This window comes from Panulirus ornatus, chromosome 3 (assembly GCF_036320965.1).
Source record: "Panulirus ornatus isolate Po-2019 chromosome 3, ASM3632096v1, whole genome shotgun sequence".
In the NCBI taxonomy this organism is placed as follows: domain Eukaryota; kingdom Metazoa; phylum Arthropoda; class Malacostraca; order Decapoda; family Palinuridae; genus Panulirus; species Panulirus ornatus.
Genome location: NC_092226.1, coordinates 32,515,100 through 32,539,151, shown reverse-complemented (window position 1 = coordinate 32,539,151; position 24,052 = coordinate 32,515,100). Strand labels below are relative to the sequence as shown.

Below are 24,052 nucleotides of genomic sequence, written 5' to 3'. Positions count from 1 at the left end.
CCAACTTGTGTCTGGCTTATTTTCATGTTATTGCCTCCGATTGCTCTATTTTTACATTTTTGAAGAACTATTTACGTCATTCAATTCATGTAAAAGTTAACGGCTGTGATCAAGTCTCCCTCTCTTCACTCTTCTAGTGTAATCAAACTTATGGCATTTAATCTCTTGCTGTGACTCGGTTCTCTTAACTTCAATGCCATCATTCTTTTGTCCTCCTGTGGACTTTTTCTATCATAATCTTTGTTCTCCTCAACGTTCGTTAACGAGATTTGAGAAGCATATTATCGGTTTGTCCTAATATACGATGTGAACAACTTTATGTTGTAAGTTTTGCCAGCAGACAGCTTTTCTTCCTTACTATATTCTCTTAAGGTGAGAGTCAGAGGAGAAGTCCAAGAATGACAACTCCACAATACCCATAACACACAGATTCCTGCAGCTTATTTCCAGCTAAACATTATTCATAATGAAGCCTTTTCTTACTAAGTTCCGTCCTCATTATCATTCGCTGCCTCGGATTAAATTTCATCAACCAGGTATCACACCAAATTTGAGCTTCTCTGAGTCAAGTTGTAAGTTGATACAATCCTTTTCATTTCTTATTTCTATAAAGAACATCAGTGAACACATTCATGTTAGACCCCAACTCTTCGAACGAGTCAGTTACACATTTACCATTGCCATTGCCTGAACATGCAGGAGGGTGTGAGGCACGCACGGAATAGAGCAGTTTAGTGGGAGTTATTAAGACAATGGTCTGAATCAATGCATATGAAGTTGTTATACTAAACCACAAAAAAGTGTGTTGGTTTTAGGCTGTGGATAGCAGAACATTGTTTTGGTGCACTACATATAGCACTACTTTCAGCTCACTAGGCCGTTTGTGTGAATAATTCAGGGCGCCTAGATAGCTCAGTTGGGAGAGCGTTAGACTGAAGATCTAAAGGTCCCCGGTTCGATCCCGGGTCTGGGCAATGACAGGGGATGGACAAGAATCGATAGGATACTGAAAACGAGAGAGAGAGAGAGAGAGAGAGAGAGAGGAACGTTACTATTTTTTGAGAATGAAAGTTAGAGAAAAACGAGAAGAGTGCTGGTAAACACAGAAAATGTGTGAGCTTGCTTTTACATTGAGACTAGGTAAGTCTATACACTATTATTTGGATAAGTTCATAGAAAAGAAACTGCCCAGACCCGGGATCGAACCGGGGACCTTTAGATCTTCAGTCTAACGCTCTCCCAACTGAGCTATCTAGGCGCCCTGAGAAGCTTACTGGTAAGTTATAAGATGATGCATTGCCAATATCCTAGTCCTTCTTTCGGATACTTAAGTGTATAAATACTGTAACTTTTCAGTAATCGTTTGGGATTTCCATATGTAACCATTTACATTACCATTGCAAAAGAAGTCTGCTTCTTCCAAAACGAACAGGCCATTAGCATGCTTCTTAAACTTAGAATATCTCCCAACTAACACTTAAATCCTTTAATGCAAATGTATCCTTTAGCAATAACAATACTACAAAAAACATCTTAATCAAAAACTCACCAGAAGATTCATTGGGCTGTGTTTACAGAATCCCCTGTAAAAGCTGTAATATGTTTCATGTCGGGCAGACTGGTAAGGACAGACGTTAGAGCTCTTTCCAGATATCATTACATTTCTCATTATCCTATTCTATCTATCTATTAAACCTATTTTTCTGTCTGTCTCTGTCTATTTGTCAATCTGTCTCTATTTATCAATCTTTGTCAATTAATCTTTTTCATTTTCACCAACTCTCTCATTTTTTACTCAATCCCCTTTTGACAGTTCATGTGAATGGTGGTCTGCCACAATGTATCATATTCTTTACACTATTTTCTAATTTTTTCCATTGGTTTTCACATGCTTTCTTTTTCTTCGTCAGCCTTAGTGGCTCAGGGGAAACGTATAGAGAATGTATTTATTGCCTTATCCATTATGTGTGTGTGTGTGTTTAATAACTTCATAGTTAATTCCAATTTTTCTGGTAAGAGAAGGGAGTTTTACACAAGTATATTGAGACTAGGAAAGTCTATACACTCTATCTCTTGAACATTTTCTGCTTTCATGCAAATGTATGCTGTCCACATTGACGTTTTCTTCAATCAGTTTATTCCAGTCATCTATTACTCGTACATTATAAAAGTAATTCTTTACATCTTGTCCAACTTGTGTCTGGCTTATTTTCATGTTATTGCCTCCGATTGCTCTATTTTTACATTTTTGAAGAACTATTTGTCATTCAATTCATGTCAAAGTTAACGGCTGTGATCAAGTCTCCCTCTCTTAACTCTTCTAGTGTAATCAAACTTATGGCATTTGATCTCTTGCTGTTACTCGGTTCTCTTAACTCCAATGCCATCATTCTTTTGTCCTCCTGTGGACTTTTTCTATCATAATCTTTGTTCTCCTCAACGTTCGTTAACGAGATTTGAGAAGCATATTATCAGTTTGTCCTAATATACGAGTTGAACAACTTTATTTTCTTAAATGCAATTGTAAGTTTTGCCAGCAGACAGCTTTTCTTCCTTACTATATTCTCTTAAGGTGAGAAGTCCAACAATGACAACTCCACAATACCCATAACACACAGATTCCTGCAGGTTATTTCCAGCTAAACATTATTCATAATGAAGCCTTTTCTCACTAAGTTCCGTCCTCATTATTATTCACTGCCTCGGATTAAATCTCATCAACCAGGTATCACACCAAATTTGAGCTTCTCTGAGTCAAGTTGTAAGTTGATACAATCCTTTTCATTTCTTATTTCTATAAAGAACATCAAGTAACACATTCATGTTAAACCCCAACTCTTCGAACGAGTCAGTTACATATCTAACATTGTCATAGCCTGAACATGCAGGAGGGTGTGAGGCACGCACGGAATAGAGCGGTTTAGTGGGAGTTATTATGACAAAGGTCTGAATCAATGCATATGAAGTTGTTATACTAAACCACAAAGAAAGTGTGTTGGTTTTAGCTGTGGATAGCAGAACATTGTTTTGGTGCACTACATATAGCACTACTTTCAGCTCACTAGGCCGTTTGTGTGAATAATTCAGGGCCGCCTAGATAGCTCAGTTGGGAGAGCGTTAGACTGAAGATCTAAAGGTCCCCGGTTCGATCCCGGGTCTGGGCAGTTTCTTTTCTATGAACTTATCTAAATAATAGTGTATAGACTTACCTAGTCTCAATGTAAAAGCAAACTCACACATTTTGTGTGTTTACCAGCACTCTTCTCGTTTTTCTCTAACTTTCATTCTATGAAATAGTAACGTTCCACTCTCTCTCTCTCTCTCTCTCTCTCTCTCTCTCTCTCTCTCTCTCTCTCTCTCTCTCTCTCTCTCTCTCGTTTTCAGTACCCTATCGATTCTTGACCATCCCCTGTCATTGCCCAGACCCGGGATCGAACCGGGGACCTTTAGATCTCCAGTCTAACGCTCTTCTAACTGAGCTATCTAGGCGCCCTGAGAAGCTTACTGGTAAGTTATAAGATGATGCATTGCCAATATCCTAGTCCTTCTTTCGGATACTTAAGTGTATAAATACTGTAACTTTTCAGTAATCGTTTGGGATTTCCATATGTAAGCACTTACATTACCATTGCAAAAGAAGTCTGCTTCTTCCAAAACGAACAGGCCATTAGCATGCTTCTTAAACTTAGAATATCTCCCAACTAATACTTAAATCCTTTAATGTAAATGTAACCTTTAGCAATAACAATACTACAAAAAATATCTTAATCAAAAACTCACCAGAAGATTCTGCGGGCTGTGTTTACAGAATCCCCTGTAAAAGCTGTAATATGTTTCATGTCGGGCAGACTGGTAAGGACAGACGTTAGAGCTCTTTCCAGATATTTTATGTCATTACATTTCTCCTTATCCTATTCTATCTATCTATTAACCTATTTTTCTGTCTGTCTCTGTCTATTTGTCAATCTGCCTCTATTTATCAATCTTTGTCTATTAATCTTTTTCATTTTCATCAACTCTCTCATTTTTGACCTTCGTCAGCCGTAGTGGCTCAGGGGAAACGTATAGAGAATGTATTTATTGCCTTATCCATTATGTGTGTGTGTGTGTGTGTGTGTGTGTATGTTTGGGTGTGTGTGTGTGTGTGTGTTTAATAACTTCATAGTTAATTCCAGTTTTTCTGGAAAGAGAAGGGAGTTTTACACAAGTAGGGTCCCTATCTCTTGAACATTTTCTGCTTTCATGCATATGTATGCTGTCCACATTGACGTTTTCTTCAATCAGTTTATTCCAGTCATCTATTACTCGTACATTATAAAAGTAATTCTTTACATCTTGTCCAACTTGTTTCTGGCTTATTTTCATGTTATTGCCTCCGATTGCTCTATTTTTACATTTTTGAAGAACTATTTACGTCATTCAATTCATGTAAAAGTTAACGGCTGTGATCAAGTCTCCCTCTCTTCACTCTTCTAGTGTAATCAAACTTATGGCATTTAATCTCTTGCTGTTACTCGGTTCTCTTAACTTCAATGCCATCATTCTTTTGTCCTCCTGTGGACTTTTTCTATCATAATCTTTGTTCTCCTCAACGTTCGTTAACGAGATTTGAGAAGCATATTATCGGTTTGTCCTAATATACAATGTGAACAACTTTTGTTGTAAGTTTTGCCAGCAGACAGCTTTTCTTCCTTACTATATTCTCTTAAGGTGAGAGTCAGAGGAGAAGTCCAAGAATGACAACTCCACAATACCCATAACACACAGATTCCTGCAGCTTATTTCCAGCTAAACATTATTCATAATGAAGCCTTTTGTTGCTAAGTTCCGTCCTCATTATTATTCACTGCCTCGGATTAAATTTCATCAACCAGGTATCACACCAAATTTGAGCTTCTCTGAGTCAAGTTGTAAGTTGATACAATCCTTTTCATTTCTTATTTCTATAAAGAACATCAGTGAACACAATCATGTTAGACCCCTACTCTTCGAACGAGTCAGTTACATATTCAACATTATCATAGCCTGAACATGCAGGAGGGTGTGAGGCACACACGGAATAGAGCGGTTTAGTGGGAGTTATTATGACAGTGGTCTGAATCAGTGCATACGAAGTTGTTATACTAAACCACAAAAAAGAGTGGTGGTTTTGGCTGTGGATAGCAGAACATTGTTTTGGTGCACTGCATATAGCACTACTTTCAGCTCACTAGGACGTTTGTGTGAATAATTCGGGGCGCCTAGATAGCTCAGTTGGGAGAGCGTTAGACTGAAGATCTAAAGGTCCCCGGTTCGATCCCGGGTCTGGGCAGTTTCTTATCTATGAACTTACCCAAATAATAGAGTGTTTGGACTTACCTAGTCTCAGTATAAAAGCAAACTCATACATTTTGTGTGTATACCAGCACTCTTCTTCTCGTTTTTCTCTAACTTTCATTCTCAAAAAATAGTAACGTTCCACTCCTCTCTCTCACACACGTTTTCAGTACCCTATCGATTCTTGGCCATCCCCTGTCATACCGGCTCAGGGGAATCATGCATAGAATGTGAGTGTGGTGTTATTCGAAGTGTGTGTGTGTGTGTGTGTATGCGTGTCCCTGCAGTGACTGAAACAATCTGTCTCTCTTTTATATTTATGTAGTATATAAGTATTACAATTTATGTAGTATATAAGTATTTATGTAGTATATAAGTATTTAATGTATGTATGACTCATGGTGAGGTGCCTAAGGATTGGCGGAATGCGTGCATAGTGCCATTGTACAAAGGCAAAGGGGATAAGAGTGAGTGCTCAAATTACAGAGGTATAAGTTTGTTGAGTATTCCAGGTAAATTATATGGGAGGGTATTGATTGAGAGGGTGAAGGCATGTACAGAGCATCAGATTGGGGAAGAGCAGTGTGGTTTCAGAAGTGGTAGAGGATGTGTGGATCAGGTGTTTGCTTTGAAGAATGTATGTGAGAAATACTTAGAAAAGCAAATGGATTTGTATGTAGCATTTATGGATCTGGAGAAGGCATATGATAGAGTTGATAGAGATGCTCTGTGGAAGGTATTAAGAATATATGGTGTGGGAGGCAAGTTGTTAGAAGCAGTGAAAAGTTTTTATCGAGGATGTAAGGCATGTGTACGTGTAGGAAGAGAGGAAAGTGATTGGTTCTCAGTGAATGTAGGTTTGCGGCAGGGGTGTGTGATGTCTCCATGGTTGTTTAATTTGTTTATGGATGGGGTTGTTAGGGAGGTGAATGCAAGAGTTTTGGAAAGAGGGGCAAGTATGAAGTCTGTTGGGGATGAGAGAGCTTGGGAAGTGAGTCAGTTGTTGTTCGCTGATGATACAGCGCTGGTGGCTGATTCATGTGAGAAACTGCAGAAGCTGGTGACTGAGTTTGGTAAAGTGTGTGAAAGAAGAAAGTTAAGAGTAAATGTGAATAAGAGCAAGGTTATTAGGTACAGTAGGGTTGAGGGTCAAGTCAATTGGGAGGTGAGTTTGAATGGAGAAAAACTGGAGGAAATAAAGTGTTTTAGATATCTGGGAGTGGATCTGGCAGCGGATGGAACCATGGAAGCGGAAGTGGATCATAGGATGGGGGAGGGGGCGAAAATTCTGGGAGCCTTGAAGAATGTGTGGAAGTCGAGAACATTATCTCGGAAAGCAAAAATGGGAATGTTTGAAGGAATAGTGGTTCCAACAATGTTGTATGGTTGCGAGGCGTGGGCTATGGATAGAGTGGTGCGCAGGAGGATGGATGTGCTGGAAATGAGATGTTTGAGGACAATGTGTGGTGTGAGGTGGTTTGATCGAGTAAGTAACGTAAGGGTAAGAGAGATGTGTGGAAATAAAAAGAGCGTGGTTGAGAGAGCAGAAGAGGGTGTTTTGAAATGGTTTGGGCACATGGAGAGAATGAGTGAGGAAAGATTGACCAAGAGGATATATGTGTCGGAGGTGGAGGGAACGAGGAGAAGAGGGAGACCAAATTGGAGGTGGAAAGATGGAGTGAAAAAGATTTTGTGTGATCGGGGCCTGAACATGCAGGAGGGTGAAAGGAGGGCAAGGAATAGAGTGAATTGGAGCGATGTGGTATACCGGGGTTGACGTGCTGTCAGTGGATTGAATCAGGGCATGTGAAGCGTCTGGGGTAAACCATGGAAAGCTGTGTAGGTATGTATATTTTGCGTGTGTGGACGTATGTATATACATGTGTATGGGGGTGGGTTGGGCCATTTCTTTCGTCTGTTTCCTTGCGCTACCTCGCAAACGCGGGAGACAGCGGCAAGAAAAAAAAAAAAAATAAGTATTACAATTGCCCAGACCCGCGATCGAACCGGGGACCTTTAGATCTTCAGTCTAACGCTCTCCCATCTGAGCTATCTAGGCGCTCTGAGAAGCTTGCCAGCAGACAGCTTTTCTTCCTTACTATATTCTAGTCTAATATCCTAGTCCCTCTTTCGGATATTTAAGAGTGTGAATACTGTAAGTTTTCAGTAACTCTTTAGCATTTCTATCTATAACCATTTACATTGCCGTTACAAAGGAAGTCTGTGCTTCTTCCAGATCCAACAGGCCATTTCCATGCTTCTTGAACTTAGAATATCTCCCAACCAATACCTAGATATATCGTTTCGCAATAACAATACGATGAAAAATATCTTAATCGAAAATTCTTCGGGCTGTGTTTACAGAATCCCTTGTAAAAGCTGTAATATGTTTCATAATGGGTAGAATGTTAAGCGGGGGCGTTAGAGTTCTTTCCAGATTTTTTATTTTTATTGCATCTCTCATTTTCCCATTCGATTTATCTATTAGACATTTTATTCTGTCTGTGTCTATCTGTCAGTCTGTCTTTCTATCTATCAATCTTTGTATATTCATCTTTCTCATTTTCACTAACTCTTCCATTCTAGACCATCGTCAGTCGTACTGGCTCATTGGAAACGTGCAGAGAATGTGAGTTTAGATTATTTAGTGCATGTGTGTGTGTGTGTGTGTGTGTGTGTGTGTGTATGTGTGTGTTTGTGTGTGTGTGTGTGATACCTTTTCTGGTTATTACTTATTTGTGCGGTAAGGGGAAAGGAGTTTTACCCACGTAGGGTCCATATCTCTTGAACATTTTCTACATTCATACTATTGTATGCTATCAATATTTACTCCTATATCATGAAAGTAATATTTTATATAATTTCCAACATGTTTCTGGCTTATTTTCATGTCACGGCCTCCAGTTGCTCTATTTCTATGTACTTGAAGAACTCTTCACGCCTTTCAGTGGATATAAAAGATAAAGCTGTGAGGAAGTCTCCCCTTACTGTTCACTCTTCTATTGTAGTTAGACGTAGGGCATTTAATCTCTTGCTGTAACTCAGTTCTCTTAACTCCAGTGCCATCATTCTTTTGTCCTCCTTTGGACATTTTCTATTAGAATCTTTGTTCTTCTCAAGGTACGTTAACGAGACTTGGGAAACATAGACTTGTTTTGGCCTAATATATGATGTGAACAACTTGCTGAATATTTAATTCAAGTTCTTGAAGACAATTGTAAGTTTTGTCAGCAAACAGCTTGTCTCCTTCACTATTTTCGTAAGTTGGTAGTCAGACGAGAATTACAACAATGTCGACTCTATGGTACGAATTAACACACAGATTCCTGTAGCTTATTCCATGCTAAACTGTATTCTTAATGAAGCTTTCTTTTGCTATGTCCCATCCTCATTATTATTCACTACCTCGGGTTGAATTTCATCAACCAGGTATCGCACGAACTTTGAGCTTGTCTGAGTCAACTTGTGAGTTGATACAATTCTCTTCATTTCTTATTTCTCTAAAATCCTTGGCATCATCAGTTAAGATATTCATGTTAGAGCCCAACTCTTCCAACGAGTTATTAACATAGTTACCATTGTCATTGCTGGATCATGCAGGAGGGTGCGAGGCGTGCATGGGATAGAGTGTTTTTGTGGTCTACATTATGACAATAGTCTGAGTCAGGGCATATGAAGCGGCCAGGGAGACCACAAAATGATCAGTTGGACTTAAGTGTTGATAGCAGATCTTTGTTCTAGTACATTACATATGGCACTGTTTTCAGCTCACTAGGGTGTTCGTTTGAATAATTCAGGGCGCCTAGATAGCTCAGTTGGGAGAGCGTTAGACTGAAGATCTAAAGGTCCCCGGTTCGATCCCGGGTCTGGGCAGTTTCTTACCTATTATCTTACCCAAATATTAGAGTGTATAGATTTCCCTAGTCTCAGTATACCTACACACACTCACATTTTGTGTTTATACTAGCGTTCTTACTCGTTTCCCTCTAACTTTCACTCACAAAAATGGTAACGTTCCACTCATCTCTCTCACACACGTTTTCAGTACCCTATCGATTCTTGACCATCCCCTGTCATTGCCCAGACCCGGGATCGAACCGGGGACCTTTAGATCTTCAGTCTAACGCTCTCCCAACTGAGCTATCTAGGCGCCCTGAGAAGCTTGCCAGCAGACAATTTGTCTTCTTTACTATATTCTCTTAAGGTGAGAGTCAGACGAGAGATCCAACAAGGACAACTCTACAATACCCATATCACACAGATTCCTGCAGCTTATTTTCAGCTAAACATTTATTCATAATGAAGCCTTTTCTTACTAAGTTCCGTCCTCATTATTATTCACTGCCTCGGATTAAATTTCATCAACCAGGTATCACACCAAATTTGAGCTTCTCTGAGTCAAGTTGTAAGTTGATACAATCCTTTTCATTTCTTATTTCTATAAAGAACATCAGTGAACACTTTCATGTTAGACCCCTAACTCTCCGAACGAGTTATTTACATTTTTAACATTATCATAGCCTAAACATGCAGGAGGGTGTGAGGCACGCACGGAATAGAGCGGTTTAGTGGGAGTTATTATGACAATGGTCTGAATCAATGCATATGAAGTTGTTATACTAAACCACAAAAAAGTGTGTTGGTTTTAGCTGTGGATAGCAGAACATTGTTTTGATGCACTACATATAGCACTACTTTCAGCTCACTAGGACGTTTGTGTGAATAATTCAGGGCGCCTAGATAGCTCAGTTGGGAGAGCGTTAGACTGAAGATCTAAAGGTCCCCGGTTCGATCCCGGGTCTGGGCAGTTTCTTATCTATGAACTTACCCAAATATTAGAGTGTATAGATTTCCCTAGTCTCAGTATAAAAGCAAACTCATACATTTTGTGTGTATACCAGCACTCTTCTCGTTTTCTCTAACTTTCATTCTCAAAAAATAGTAACGTTCCACTCCTCTCTCTCACACACGTTTTCAGTATCCTATCGATTCTTGACCATCCCCTGTCATTGCCCAGACCCGGGATCGAACCGGGGACCTTTAGATCTCCAGTCTAACGCTCTTCTAACTGAGCTATCTAGGCGCTCTGAGAAGCTTGCCAGCAGACAACTTTTCTTCCTTACTATATTCTCTTAAGGTGAGAGTCAGAGGAGAAGTCCAAGAATGACAACTCCACAATACCCATAACACACAGATTCCTGCAGCTTATTTCCAGCTAAACATTATTCATAATGAAGCCTTTTCTTACTATGTCCTGTCCTCATTATTATTCATTGCCTCGGGTTGAATTTCATCAACCAGGTATCACACCAAATTTGAGCTTCTCTGAGTCAAGTTGTAAGTTGATACAATCCTTTTCATTTCTTATTTCTATAAAGAACATCAGTGAACACTTTCATGTTAGACCCCAACTCTTCGAACGAGTCAGTTACATATCTAACATTGTCATAGCCTGAACATGCAGGAGGGTGTGAGGCACGCACGGAATAGAGAGGTTTAGTGGGAGTTATTATGACAAAGGTCTGAATCAATGCATATGAAGTTGTTATACTAAACCACAAAAAAAGTGTGTTGGTTTTAGCTGTGGATAGCAGAACATTGTTTTGGTGCACTACATATAGCACTACTTTCAGCTCACTAGGCCGTTTGTGTGAATAATTCAGGGCGCCTAGATAGCTCAGTTGGGAGAGCGTTAGACTGAAGATCTAAAGGTCCCCGGTTCGATCCCGGTCTGGGCAGTTTCTTATCTATGAACTTACCCAAATATTAGAGTGTATAGATTTCCCTAGTCTCAGTATAAAAGCAAACTCATACATTTTGTGTGTATACCAGCACTCTTCTCGTTTTTCTCTAACTTTCATTCTCAAAAAATAGTAACGTTCCACTCCTCTCTCTCACACACGTTTTCAGTATCCTATCGATTCTTGACCATCCCCTGTCATTGCCCAGACCCGGGATCGAACCGGGGACCTTTAGATCTCCAGTCTAACGCTCTTCTAACTGAGCTATCTAGGCGCTCTGAGAAGCTTGCCAGCAGACAGCTTTTCTTCCTTACTATATTCTCTTAAGGTGAGAGTCAGAGGAGAAGTCCAAGAATGACAACTCCACAATACCCATAACACACAGATTCCTGCAGCTTATTTCCAGCTAAACATTATTCATAATGAAGCCTTTTCTTACTATGTCCTGTCCTCATTATTATTCATTGCCTCGGGTTGAATTTCATCAACCAGGTATCACACCAAATTTGAGCTTCTCTGAGTCAAGTTGTACGTTGATACAATCCTCTTCATTTCTTATTTCTATAAAGAACATCAGTGAACACTTTCATGTTAGACCCCTAACTCTTCGAACGAGTCAGTTACATATTTAACATTGTCATAGCCTGAACATGCAGGAGGGTGTGAGGCACGCACGGAATAGAGCGGTTTAGTTTGAGTTATTATGACACTGGTCTGAATCAGTGCATATGAAGTGGTATACTAAACCACAGAAAGGTGTGTTGGTTTTGGCTGTGGACAGCAGAACATTGTTTTGGTGCATTACATATGGCATTAATTTCAGCTCACTAGGCCGTTCGTGTGAATAATTCAGGGCGCCTAGATAGCTTAGTTTGGAGAGCAGTAGAATGAGGATCTACAGGTCCCCGGTCCGATCCCGTGTCTGGGCAGTTTCTTATCTATGAACTTACCCAAATATTAGAGTGTATAGACTTACCTAGTCTCAATATACCAATACACGCTTGCATTTTGTGGGTAAACTTGCATCTTTTTCTTTTTTTTCTCTCTCTCTCTCTGCTTTTCAGTACCTCTTCTATACTTGACCATCTCTGGTCACATAGGCTCAGGGAAACGTGCATAGAATACGAGTGTGTGGTGTTATCCAGAGATTGTGTGTGTGTGTGTGTGTGTGTGTGTGCCGTGACTAAGAGAGTCTGCGCTTCTTGTATTTGGATATAGTCAAAAAATATTGCCATTGCCCAGACCCGGGATCGAACCGGGGACCTTTAGATCTTCAGTCTAACGCTCTCCCATCTGAGCTATCTAGGCGCTCTGAAAGTCTTACAGGTACTTCGTCAGAACTGTGTCTAATTATTCTTTATCATTACATTTTTTCTCTCCATATGTTTGTTTACCTTTCAATTCCTATCTCTGTCTAAATACCTATCTATCTGTTTTCATCAACGATTGTAATGATGTCCCTCCCCAGCAGTACTGACTTAGAGGAAACGTGCGTTGAATTTAAGTGTGTGTGTGTGTGTGTGTGTGTGTGTGTGTGTGTGTGTGTGTTGTCGTCTTACGAACATAATCTCGTTTCTGTTAATTTTTACTTAGTTCGCCAGTACTCTATTCCCCCCTTCGAAACACCAACTTTGGCACTGTGTGAGAAGTCAGGGGTTATCCCTGCGCGGCGTCTATGCTAACTTTGCTTAGGAAGGACACTGCTGTTCCGGTCGGGACGCCCAGCGTTGTGCTGCTCACATAGTCCAGGTTTCCCTTGCCGGGATCAGGTCTTACATCACATCTACTTCTTGTTCCTCCCAGTCATGGTATGATCACTCCTGCTCTGATGTGTTGCATCAGGGATGGTGCCTACCGGACCACAAAACTCCTCTCTTCCCTTCAAACTTGATCCTCATTCGTTTCTGCTGCTGTTCTTCGCGAAGTCGATCACACCTCCTTGAAAACAAAGTGTGCCCTACTTGACATCATCGTCATCTGCTGATATATCTTTTTCGTCCTTAACCAGAAGCAACTCCAAAAACTTGTGTAATTCAACCTTTCTTCCTCTTTCCCGCCTTGATCAATATATTGCTAGCTGTCCAACCGATAGAGCCGCTCTTTTTGCACCTTGTTCCCTTCTATCTCAGCTTTGGATGGTTGAGATTCTAACCCTCACCTCCACCCGCTGAACCAATGCCAACTCCTGTATTCTCCTCAGGCAGGGTCTTCCAGGTACTCTTAAAAGATCCAGGTGGACAAGGCGTATGGCTCACATGGCAGTATCTCCTTGTGTTCTACGGGAGTGTGCCTCTGAAAATTCCTTGCTCGTTTTTTTCGCCTCTGTCTAAGGACCCCGACTTTTCCCTTCACTTGGAAACACGCCATCGAAAAAGAAGAATGCTCTAACCCCTCAATTTCTTGCCCCATTGCTATCATGTCTGTTGTCTTTAGAGCCTTTGAAACTCCACAAAACTCTCACTTCCTCAAACGCTTTGAATCCCACTCCCTTTTTTGATCAACAGGATGGATTTCGCAGTGCCAGGTCTTGTGTTGATCATCTCTCATCAGGTCCTCTTCTCTCAGGGGTTTAGGTTAAACTGTTATCGTAGTCCTCGACATCCCCGAAGTATTTGAAAGCGTGTGGTAAATGTCTCTGTTTCTACATTTCCGCTTTGCTCATTCTTCTAATACATAGCTTTCGCTCTGGCAGTTATAGTCATCGATGGAGTGACTTCGCTCTCCTATTCTGTCAACAGTGGCGTTCCTCAGGGTTCTCTCTTACACCTTACTCTCTTTCTTCTCCAAGTAAATGATCATCTCTCCTTCTTCTTCCATCCCTGTTCACACTTCTGATGATGATGATTCCACTTTACATACCTCACCTCACTTTCCCACCCCTTTAGTAGTTGTTTTCTCTCCTGTACTGATCCCATTTCCTCTCTCAGCCCCGACCTGTGCAGCATCTCACAGCGGGGATGCAGTAACTTTGTGTAATTTAATGGTGCTAAAGGGTAATTTCTCTCTACCCTTGCTTAAGATTAATTCGTTTCCATTTTCAATATGAAAACACTTGAGTTCAACCCTGTAACATCGTAAACATTTTGGGTATGACCATGTCCTCCATTCTGTCATGGAACCCGCGTATAATACCAGCATCACAGGCTGTTTCCCAAAATCTTTGGTTTGACTCGCCCAAATATGGAATACTGTTCACGCGTCTGAGTTGACTCATCTTCCATCTTGGTAATATCGAGCGTGAAATAGAAAAACCTTCCGTCTCATTCATTCTTCTGGTATCACTTCTCGTCAACGTCCATTCCCATACGTCGCGTTGTTATTGCAGTCTCTCTGTTCAGTGGACCATATATTGGCCATTGTTCTCGTTGATTGTTTCAACATGTCATGAAATTCACACATTGTGTGCACCTCTCTCTCTCTCTCTCTCTCTCTCTCTCTCTCTCTCTCTCTCTCTCTCTCTCTCTAGTTACCTATCTGTCTCCCATGCTTGGCCGGAAAATACGGTCACTCTTTCTCTTGTATCTAACCTCTTGCTTCACCTCTCTCCACTTTGCTCTCTCTCTCTCTCTCTCTCTCTCTCTCTCTCTCTCTCTCTCTCTCTCTCTCTCTATCCGCAGCTTCTATTATTGACCATCCCCAGTCACACTGGCTCAGGGGAATCGTGTGTAGAGTGCGGGTGTGTCGTGTTATGCAGGGTGTGTGTGTGTTTCTGTAACGTGACTAAGGGAGTCTGCGCCTCTCGTAGTAATGTGAAATTCATGAACATTAAAAATTGCCCAGACCCGGGATCGAACCGGGGACCTTTAGATCTTCAGTCTAACGCTCTCCCATCTGAGCTATCTAGGCGCTCTGAAAAGCTTGCTGCTAAGTTATATAATGATATTCGTCAGAGCTCTTTCCGGTTTTCTGGAATCAGTCTTAGTTTCGCTGAGTATACCCCTCACCAGCGACATAAATGACTTGTGGACCACTGTTAATATCATCAAATTTAGGCTTGATATCTTCATCTGTAATTGGCCTCTCATAATTTCGATACCACAGTGCCTTTATCCTCCTTATGGACCTTTCTACTAGACTCTTTGTTCTTCTCAAGCTACGGTAACAAGACTGCGAGATGCATATTATCGTTTTGGTATAATTTACGATGTTAACATGTTGACAGATTTATTCATCTGTGTTCTCTATTGTAGTTGTAATGTTTACCAGCTGACGGTTTCTTTAGCATTCTCTCAAGGTAGAACTCTGACAAAAAATTAGATAACATGGACTCCAAAGTCCTTATACCACTCGGATACCCCCAGCTTACCCCCTGATAAACAGTATTCTTTCAGGATGTCCCGTGCTTTTTATTTTTTGCGTTTGCTCGAGATGAATTTCATCCACAATGTATCATACCGATTTTAGAATGTATATCACCATGCAAGTTGCAGTCCTCTTCAAGTTTTACTTCTGTATTGACCCTTGCTTCATTTGTAAGCACAGTCAGGTCAGAGCCCAATCCTTTCAGCGTGGTTACTACATGTTATCAGGGCCTGAGCATGCAGGAGAGTATGCGACGCCCGTGGGATAAAGCAAATCAGAACGATGTGGTATACAGGGGGCGACATGATGACAGTGGGCTGAATCGGGGCGTATGAAGCAGTCAGGGCAAGCCACAATAAAGACTGTTTGGCTGTAGCTATGAGGACCTTCTTTTGGTGCGTTAAACTGACAGTGATTTCAACTCAGAGCGCCTAGATAGCTCAGCTGGGAGAGCGTTAGACTGAAGATCTAAAGGTCCCCGGTTCGATCCCGGGTCTGGGCAGTTTCTTATCTAATATTAGATATTAGTGAAAGAGTAAAGAGAGTTTTATGGGCCTGACTTGCTGTGAAGGAATGCAAGAGACTTGATGCAAAAGAGCGAGCGGCAGGAGGTCAAGAAGAAAGTGCAAGGGTTGAAATAGTGGGCAAATATTAGGATATGTGGACTTACTAAATCTCAACACACCTCCAACGCACTCGCAGCTTGTGTGTACTTTCATATATTTCTCTCTCTCTTCCTTGCTTTCTCTCCCCATCATCCATTCTCACATATGATTGATGTTTACTCTTTCCTCTTATCTTTCTCTTTCTCAACTCTGTTTCTATTTTTCTTTCTCCTTTTCATGACCTCTCCTATTCCTGACCACCCCGTCACACTAGCTCTGGGAAATCTTGTATAGAATGTGGCTGTGTGGTGTTATCCAGAGTGTGTGTGTGTGTGTCTGTACTGTGAGAAAGAGGAGTCTACGCCTCTCGAATTGGCATAAAGTTCACAACGAATATTCTAAACTGCCCAGACCCGGGATCGAACCGGGGACCTTTAGATCTTCAGTCTAACGCTCTCCCATCTGAGCTATCTAGGCGCTCTGACAAGCTTACTGGTAAGTTATAAGATGATACTCGTCTGAGCTCTTTCCTGGATTTCTTTAATATTACATTTCTCTTTTCATTAATCTGTCTTTCTGTCTATTCATCTATTCGTCTTTCTCCTTTGTGCCAACTCTTTCTTGACCATTGTCAGCCGTCACTGGCTCGGGGGAAACGTGCATAGAATGTGTGTGTGTGTGTGTGTGTGTGTGTGTGTGTGTGTGGGTGGGTGGGTGTGTGGTGTGTGTGTGGGTGGGTGTGTGGTGTGTGAGTGTGTGTGTGTGTGTGTGTGTGTGTGTGTGTGTGTGTGTGTGTGTGTGTGTGTGTGTGTAACTCGAATACTTTCTATCATACAACTTGTGTATGTTGTCCACAGTTACAGTTTCCTCACTCGGTTCATTCCGGTCATCCACTGATCTAGTACAACAACAAATGGCTTTGACCTCTGATTGTTCTGTGTCTGCGTATTTCGAAGAACTGGTCACAATTGACGTCGTCAAATTGTTAGGAAAAAAATTAAGTGTTGCAGTCACGTCTCCCATTTCTCATTCTTCTTTTCTTATGATCAAATTATTGACATGTCACCTCTTACTGTAATTCAGCCTCTCTTAATTCCGCTACCACAAAGTTTTTTTTCCCCTCTTTGGACTTTTTCTGTTGACACCTTCGTTCTTCTGTAGGTGCGATAACGAGACTTGAAATTTGGGTGTGTGTGAAAGGAGAAACTTAAGAGTAACTGTGAATAAGAGCAAGGCTGTCTGGAAAAGAGAAAAGTTACTTGGATTGTGAGTTTGAATGGGAATAACTGGAAGGAATTGGAATGTTTTAGATACCTAGGAATAGATATGGCAGAGAATGCAGCTGTGGATGCTGAAGTGAGTGAGTGATAGGTTGGATGAGGAAGCCAAGGTCTTAGACGCATTGAGGAATGTGTGGAAAGAGACGTCTCTGTCTTTAAGGGTAAAGATGGGTTATGTGTGATGGTATAGTAACTCCGTAGGTGTTGTATGGACGCGAGGCGTAGGACTCAGAGAAAATTGTAAAGGATAGGATGACAATGTTGGAAGTGATATTGTAGGGGACAGTATGTGGCGGGAGGAGGAGTGATCGAATATAAAATGAAGGGGTAAGTGAGAGGTTTGGTAGCAAGGGGAATATGTCGGAAAGAGAAAAGGATGACTGAGAGGGTCTACACGTCGGCAGTGGTAGGAACAAGGAAAAGTGTGAACAAAGGAGGTGGAAGAATGGAGTGAAAGATGTTTTGTAGGTTCGGAGCCTGAACATGCAGGAGGATGCAAGGCGTGCAAGGATTAGAGCAAATTGAGCCGTTTACTGGGGACATCGTGCTGCCAAAGAGCTTAACCAAGGCATATGAGATGTAGGGAAAACCATTGAAAGAGTCGTGATGCCTTACTATGGATATGGAACCCTAGTTTCGGCTTATCATACATGACAGCTAGAGAGTGGATTTGGGCTTTACCTCCTAACAAGGGAATTAGCGAGCGTGTATGAAAGAAACGAAAGAAAAATAGAACTTTTCATATATAGATCGATAGGTAGATAGACAGACGAGTAGGTAGAATGAAAGATAGATGTAATAAGAAAGAAACTTGGACAGAACTCTGGCGAGTATGATATTACTATTTATCAGTAAGCTTTTCAGAGCGCCTAGATAGCTCAGTTGGGAGAGCGTTAGACTGAAGATCTAAAGGTCCCCGGTTCGATCCCGGGTCTGGGCAGTTTCTCATGAATGAAGTTCATCCAAATACAAGAGCATATACACTTACCTACGTAGTCTCAACATACCAACACACATACTGTGTGTACAATCACATGCTCACTTTCTTTTCTCTTTCATTTTTTCATGAATGATTGCATTCCACATTCTCTCTCTCTCTCTCTCTCTCTCTCTCTTCTCTCTCTCTCATATTCACCTCCAACCAACTCTTTCACCCTTTCTGTTGTATCCAAGCTCTCTCTCTGCCAGCCCCAATCTCCCTCTTTCTGCTCATCTGTCTGTCTGTCTGTCTGTCCTTTTCACTCTCTCTCTCATTCATGTCCATCGTCGGGCACACTGACTCAGGGGTACCATGTATGGAACGCAGGTGTGTGGTGTTTTCCGGGGTCTGCGCCTCTGGTGTTTGGGTAAAATTCATGAAATGATAAGATTGCCCAGACCCGGGATCGAACCGGGGACCTTTAGATCTTCAGTCTAACGCTCTCCCATCTGAGCTATCTAGGCGCTCTGGGTTTCACGCAAGTTACATGATACAATAGTTCAGAGCTCTTCCTAGTTATGTAACTCTCTCTCTCTCTCTCTCTCTCTCTCTCTCTCTCTCTCTCTCTCTCTCTCTCTCTCTCTCTCTCTCTCTCTCTCTCTAATCGTATTTCAGTAGGAGTTCAGATGAATTAGTGTCCTGAAAGTTTACAATACGCTTCATGCTTCACGGAAGTGATCCGCCTCATCAGGTATGACCAGCTGGCAAAGTATTAGCTCTAAACACAAGCGCACAGAACCTGTGTACCCTCCTACCGCCATGCCGGTGTAGACACTGTGTCCTGGCCGGTGAAGGGGGAAGTGGGGTGGGTGTCTTGTGGTTAAGGGGGTGTCATGCGTGTTCAGCCAATCTTCTTATGCCATCTTGCCTTGATTGTTATTTCATGATGATTCGGTTGGCAAAAAAATGGCTCTGGTTAATGATACCTGCGGGATAGCTTATAGTTATTAACATTAGTAATTAAGACAGATTCAGTGACATTACGGGTAGCATAATCCGATGAGGGGATACAATACGACTGGGTTGTTAAGATCTAGGGGGTCTAATTAGCTCAATCTACACTCTTGTTGCAATGTGTGGTGCAGTGAAACACGTTTCTGTATCCACAGCCAAGCCGAGCTGACCATGTGGTTTCCTCTGACTGCTCCATATGCCCTGATTCCGCATCACGTCGCCCCCCGTGTACCTTATCATTCTAATTCGTTCTGTCCTCACGTCGCCCCCCATATACCATATCATTCTAATTCGTTCTGTCCCATACACATCCTGCATATGCAGATCCTGACAAGTCTATTCAAGGTTTACTGGAGAGGTTGGGCTCCTGCCTGACTACGTTTGCCGATGATGCCAAGGTGCTTAAAGAAGTAATAGTGGACGATTGTTGTATCACCTTGAAAGATGACTTAGACAAACGCCAATGTTAGCGTGATGATACGTGGGTGATGAAATACAACCTGAGTAAATGCAGAATGATGAGGATGGGACGTAGTGAGGGAGGGTTCAGTGCGAATACTGTCTAGCTGGGAATAAGCTGCAGGAATGTGTGTGTTAATGGGGCTGTTGTAGTCAACATTTGACGTAACTTCTCTTGGGAGGATAGTAAAAAAGTGACGCTTTCTGCCGGTTAACACCACAGTTACATTCAAGAACATGAACGAATATATGTTCAACAGGTTGTTCGTATCGTAAACTAGGTCGGAACGAGCATATGCTAATCAAGTCTCGTTACGGTAGCTTTAGAAGAATTAATATTCTAATACATAAGGTTCAGAGGAGGACAAAAACATTGTGGTATCAGAATCAAGACAGCTGGGTTACTTAAGAGGTTAAATACCATTAATTTGACCGCACTGGAAGAAAGAAGAGTGAAGGGAGAGTTGATCACAACAGTTTTATTACCAAATTTATAATGTCAGCAGTGAACAGGTCTTTGATATATACATAAACTGATCTTACGGAGGCCATAACGGAAGATATGTAAAGTATTACTTTTATAGTATAAGAGTTGTGGATGACTGGAATATACCGTGTTAGGAAACTATATATGTGGACAACATAAATTGTATGATAGTAGAAAATGTATGAGATTAGGACCCCACGTGTGTGAAAACTCCCTTCCTTTACCGTACAAATAGGTAATTACCATTATTACGCACACACACACACACACACACACACACACACACACACACACACACACACACATACATACGTAGACACAGAGAGAGGGACACACACACACACACACACACACACACACACACACACACACACACACACACACACACACACATACATACATACATGCATGCATAAATACATACGTAGACACAGAGAGAGGGACACACACACACACACACACACTGGATAGCTCCACACACTCACATTCTTTGTATATTTCCCCTGAACTAGTACGGCTGGTGGTGGTACAGCGTAGGAGAAGTGGTGAAAATGAGAAATCAGATAGATAGATAGATAAAGAGAGAAAAACTTGGTGATAGGTAGGCAGATAGATGGAGAGAGAGAGAGAGAGAGAGAGAGAGAGAGAGAGAGAGAGAGAGAGAGAGAGAGAGAGAGAGAGAGAACACCTAGAAAGATCTCTGACGAGTATCATATTCTAACTTACAAGTAAACTTGTTACAGCGCCTAGATAGCTCAGATGGGAGAGCGTTAGACTGAAGATCTAAAGGTCCCCGGTTCGATCCCGGGTCTGGGCAGTTTCTTATTAAATGAACATTACCCAGATATTAAAGCGTATAGACTTAAAGACACCTCCACACGCTCATACTGTGTGTGTCTGTGCACTCACGTTCTCTCTCTATCTCTCACTCTCATGAATGATAGCACTCCACTTTTTCCTCTCTTTCTATCGCTCTCTCTCTCTCTCTTTCTCTCTCTCATATACCTGGGTGCAACCAACACTTTCACCTCTTCTGTATTGAACTTCTGTGCTAGTCCCTACTGCTCTTTCTCTGCTCTCTCTCTCTCTCTCTCTCTCTCTCTCTCTCTCTCTCTCTCTCTCTCTCTCTCTCTCTCTCTCTCTCTCTCTCTCTCTCTCTCTCTCTCTCTCTCTCTCTCTCTCTCTTCACTACCTGTTATTCTTCACCATCGCCGATCAGAATGACTCGTGGTAATCGTGTACAGCATGAGTGTGTGTGATGTTATCCAAGGTGAGTGTGTGTGTGTGTGTGTGTGCGCGCGCGTGCGTTGGAGCCATGACTGAGCGAGTCTGCGCCTCTGGTATTGAGTGAAAGTTAGTGGATCTAAAAATATGCCCAGACCCGGGATCGAACCGGGGACCTTTAGATCTTCAGTCTAACGCTCTCCCATCTGAGCTATCTAGGCGCTCTGAGAATCTTACTGGTAAGGTAAAATATCATACTCGTCAGAGCTCTTTCCTCGTCTTCTATGTACTCTCTCTCTCTCTCTCTCTCTCTCTCTCTCTCTCTCTCTCTCTCTCTCTCTCTCTCTCTCTCTCTCTGTGTGTGTGTAGGTGGGTGTGTATGTGTGTGTGTGTGTGTGTGTGTGTATGTGTGTGTGTGCAATAAATCGATAATAATTTCTTATCATTACGGTAAGGGAAGGTAGCTTTACGCACGTGGGTCCCCAACACTTGAACATTCACTATTCTCATACGATGTTGTCCACATGCACAGTGTCCTCACTCTGTATATTCCAGTCCTCCACTAACCTTGTACTACAAAAGTAATCATCTTTTCCAACAAGTTTCTTTCATGTTCTCATGTTATGGCTTCCGGGTGTTCATCTCTGCATATTTCGAAGAACTGTTCTGATGTTCATCATAGTATTTTTTTCTTTTTTTTTCATTGCATATATACGTTTCTGTTGAAGGCATATTACAGAGCCCCACCTACTGCGCACACACACACACACACACACACACACACACACACATACACACACACACACACTCTACATATTTTCATTAATACCATACGAAAAAGATTGACCACAGAAACCGGCTTAAAGTTGTTGGTACAGTTGGTATATATATATATATATATATATATATATATATATATATATATATATATATATATATATATATATATATATATATATATGATCTGACGAGTATATTCTTGTAACATTTTTATCAACTTTCCTGAACGCCTAGATAGCTCAGTTGGGAGAGCGTTAGACTGAAGATCTAAAGGTCCCTGGTTCGATCCCGGGTCTGGGCAGTTTCTTATATTCATGAACTTTACCCCAAATAGGAGAGGCAGAGATTTTCAGCAGCCGCACATACTCACACGTACATACGCCATCCACTCACATACACACACACACACTGTAGAGAACACCAGACAGTCGTATTCTATGTATGATTCTCCTGAGCTAGTGTGACCAGGGATGGTCAAGAATTGATGAAGTACTGAAGAAAAGAGAGAGAGGAAGAGGAAGGAGTGGAAATTTTGTCATTTATGAGAGAGAGAGAGAGAGTGATGGAAGGGAGGGAAAGGGAGAGAGCGTCTGGGTGTACACACAGTGTGTGTGTGTGTGTGTTGAGGTATACTGAGTCTAGGTAAATCTATAATATTTGGGTAAGTTCATTGATAAGATATTGCCCAGACCCGGGATCGAACCGGGGACCTTTAGATCTTCAGTCTAACGCTCTCCCATCTGAGCTATCTAGGCTCTGAGGGATTAACACAAGCAAGTTATTATATGCGTCAGAGCTCCTCCAACGTGTTTTATAACCCCCCCCCCCCCCTCTCTCTCTCTCTCTCTCTCTCTCTCTCTCTCTCTCTCTCTCTCTCTCTCTCTCTCTGTTACGATGCTTAGGAAATAGCGCTTCCTCCGTCTTACAGGAGCCTTCAAGAAAGGATCGAAGTAACACAAGGACTTGCACAGAAATCGTTCCTAGGGTAATATATATACATATGTGTGTGTGTGTGTGTGTGTGTGTTTGTGTGTGAGTATACAAACTGGGGCAGTCCAGTGTAGACAGGAGACTCCGCAGCGTGCCGCCTATTTGAAACCATTCAGACGGATTAATGGTTGCCTAAATAGATTTCCTGCGAATATTTTTAAGTATTTTGTACGCTAACAGTGAAATACATATCAATAATACATGTATATATATATATATATATATATATATATATATATATATATATATATATATATATATATATATATATATGATAATCTTATATGTAGAATGATCTTAATATACAAGATTGATAATAGAATGAGTTTGACGCTCAAAAGTCCCATAGACACGCGAAGATTTTTTACTTGAATCACTCACATTTTGGGCACACACTCTCAAGATGTCCGCCAGCCCTGCTCTAAGCTTGTCCCGTAGTTCAGCTCCTGTTTACTCCGACACCATGTCTGTTGCTCTCCTCTTCAACTCCTGGTGCTTTTTCAGGTGTGGTAACCAAATCTATTAAGCATAATCAAGGTTTGACTATATGTAGAATGTGAACAGATTACTAGATATTTCCTTATCCATATACTACGGTGCTGTTATTCATGACACACACGCGCACGCGCGCGCAAACACACACATACACACACACACACACACACACACACACACACGCACACACACACACACACACACACACACACACACACACACATTCTTTCTGCTTATTTCCTACCAGAAAATACTCGCTGTGACCCATCCTCATTACTGTACTTGTACTTGGATTGAATATCATCAGCCATGAATCATAGAAAGTTTTGAGTCCTTCTAGGTCTCCTTGTAAGTAGACGCAACTCTCCTCGCTGATTACCTTCATATTTTGGTAAGAGTCCAGGAGTCGCTCACACAGATCAGGAGAGGTCCCACAACGG

General features: G+C 41.6%; 22 non-coding genes across 22 annotated transcripts; 10 read left to right on the top strand and 12 right to left on the bottom strand.

Annotated features, from left to right (window-relative positions):
- Positions 1 to 901: 901 nt before the first annotated feature.
- Positions 902 to 974, top strand: TRNAF-GAA (transfer RNA phenylalanine (anticodon GAA)). The gene has a single exon. It is a non-coding gene; the product is annotated as a tRNA-Phe (tRNA).
- A 211-nt stretch (positions 975 to 1,185) lies between these two features.
- Positions 1,186 to 1,258, bottom strand: TRNAF-GAA (transfer RNA phenylalanine (anticodon GAA)). Its single transcript has one exon. It is a non-coding gene; the product is annotated as a tRNA-Phe (tRNA).
- A 1,833-nt stretch (positions 1,259 to 3,091) lies between these two features.
- Positions 3,092 to 3,164, top strand: TRNAF-GAA (transfer RNA phenylalanine (anticodon GAA)). The gene has a single exon. It is a non-coding gene; the product is annotated as a tRNA-Phe (tRNA).
- A 252-nt stretch (positions 3,165 to 3,416) lies between these two features.
- TRNAS-GGA (transfer RNA serine (anticodon GGA)) lies at positions 3,417 to 3,489 on the bottom strand. Its single transcript has one exon. It is a non-coding gene; the product is annotated as a tRNA-Ser (tRNA).
- Positions 3,490 to 5,238: 1,749 nt separating this feature from the next.
- On the top strand, positions 5,239 to 5,311 carry TRNAF-GAA (transfer RNA phenylalanine (anticodon GAA)). The gene has a single exon. It is a non-coding gene; the product is annotated as a tRNA-Phe (tRNA).
- Positions 5,312 to 7,302: 1,991 nt separating this feature from the next.
- TRNAF-GAA (transfer RNA phenylalanine (anticodon GAA)) lies at positions 7,303 to 7,375 on the bottom strand. The gene has a single exon. It is a non-coding gene; the product is annotated as a tRNA-Phe (tRNA).
- A 1,741-nt stretch (positions 7,376 to 9,116) lies between these two features.
- On the top strand, positions 9,117 to 9,189 carry TRNAF-GAA (transfer RNA phenylalanine (anticodon GAA)). Its single transcript has one exon. It is a non-coding gene; the product is annotated as a tRNA-Phe (tRNA).
- Positions 9,190 to 9,393: 204 nt separating this feature from the next.
- Positions 9,394 to 9,466, bottom strand: TRNAF-GAA (transfer RNA phenylalanine (anticodon GAA)). The gene has a single exon. It is a non-coding gene; the product is annotated as a tRNA-Phe (tRNA).
- A 584-nt stretch (positions 9,467 to 10,050) lies between these two features.
- Positions 10,051 to 10,123, top strand: TRNAF-GAA (transfer RNA phenylalanine (anticodon GAA)). Its single transcript has one exon. It is a non-coding gene; the product is annotated as a tRNA-Phe (tRNA).
- A 203-nt stretch (positions 10,124 to 10,326) lies between these two features.
- On the bottom strand, positions 10,327 to 10,399 carry TRNAS-GGA (transfer RNA serine (anticodon GGA)). The gene has a single exon. It is a non-coding gene; the product is annotated as a tRNA-Ser (tRNA).
- Positions 10,400 to 10,982: 583 nt separating this feature from the next.
- TRNAF-GAA (transfer RNA phenylalanine (anticodon GAA)) lies at positions 10,983 to 11,054 on the top strand. Its single transcript has one exon. It is a non-coding gene; the product is annotated as a tRNA-Phe (tRNA).
- A 204-nt stretch (positions 11,055 to 11,258) lies between these two features.
- TRNAS-GGA (transfer RNA serine (anticodon GGA)) lies at positions 11,259 to 11,331 on the bottom strand. Its single transcript has one exon. It is a non-coding gene; the product is annotated as a tRNA-Ser (tRNA).
- A 961-nt stretch (positions 11,332 to 12,292) lies between these two features.
- Positions 12,293 to 12,365, bottom strand: TRNAF-GAA (transfer RNA phenylalanine (anticodon GAA)). Its single transcript has one exon. It is a non-coding gene; the product is annotated as a tRNA-Phe (tRNA).
- Positions 12,366 to 14,830: 2,465 nt separating this feature from the next.
- Positions 14,831 to 14,903, bottom strand: TRNAF-GAA (transfer RNA phenylalanine (anticodon GAA)). The gene has a single exon. It is a non-coding gene; the product is annotated as a tRNA-Phe (tRNA).
- An 885-nt stretch (positions 14,904 to 15,788) lies between these two features.
- On the top strand, positions 15,789 to 15,861 carry TRNAF-GAA (transfer RNA phenylalanine (anticodon GAA)). The gene has a single exon. It is a non-coding gene; the product is annotated as a tRNA-Phe (tRNA).
- Positions 15,862 to 16,368: 507 nt separating this feature from the next.
- On the bottom strand, positions 16,369 to 16,441 carry TRNAF-GAA (transfer RNA phenylalanine (anticodon GAA)). The gene has a single exon. It is a non-coding gene; the product is annotated as a tRNA-Phe (tRNA).
- A 1,670-nt stretch (positions 16,442 to 18,111) lies between these two features.
- TRNAF-GAA (transfer RNA phenylalanine (anticodon GAA)) lies at positions 18,112 to 18,184 on the top strand. The gene has a single exon. It is a non-coding gene; the product is annotated as a tRNA-Phe (tRNA).
- A 430-nt stretch (positions 18,185 to 18,614) lies between these two features.
- TRNAF-GAA (transfer RNA phenylalanine (anticodon GAA)) lies at positions 18,615 to 18,687 on the bottom strand. The gene has a single exon. It is a non-coding gene; the product is annotated as a tRNA-Phe (tRNA).
- Positions 18,688 to 20,867: 2,180 nt separating this feature from the next.
- Positions 20,868 to 20,940, top strand: TRNAF-GAA (transfer RNA phenylalanine (anticodon GAA)). The gene has a single exon. It is a non-coding gene; the product is annotated as a tRNA-Phe (tRNA).
- Positions 20,941 to 21,495: 555 nt separating this feature from the next.
- TRNAF-GAA (transfer RNA phenylalanine (anticodon GAA)) lies at positions 21,496 to 21,568 on the bottom strand. The gene has a single exon. It is a non-coding gene; the product is annotated as a tRNA-Phe (tRNA).
- Positions 21,569 to 22,355: 787 nt separating this feature from the next.
- TRNAF-GAA (transfer RNA phenylalanine (anticodon GAA)) lies at positions 22,356 to 22,428 on the top strand. Its single transcript has one exon. It is a non-coding gene; the product is annotated as a tRNA-Phe (tRNA).
- Positions 22,429 to 22,809: 381 nt separating this feature from the next.
- Positions 22,810 to 22,882, bottom strand: TRNAF-GAA (transfer RNA phenylalanine (anticodon GAA)). The gene has a single exon. It is a non-coding gene; the product is annotated as a tRNA-Phe (tRNA).
- Positions 22,883 to 24,052: the final 1,170 nt, after the last annotated feature.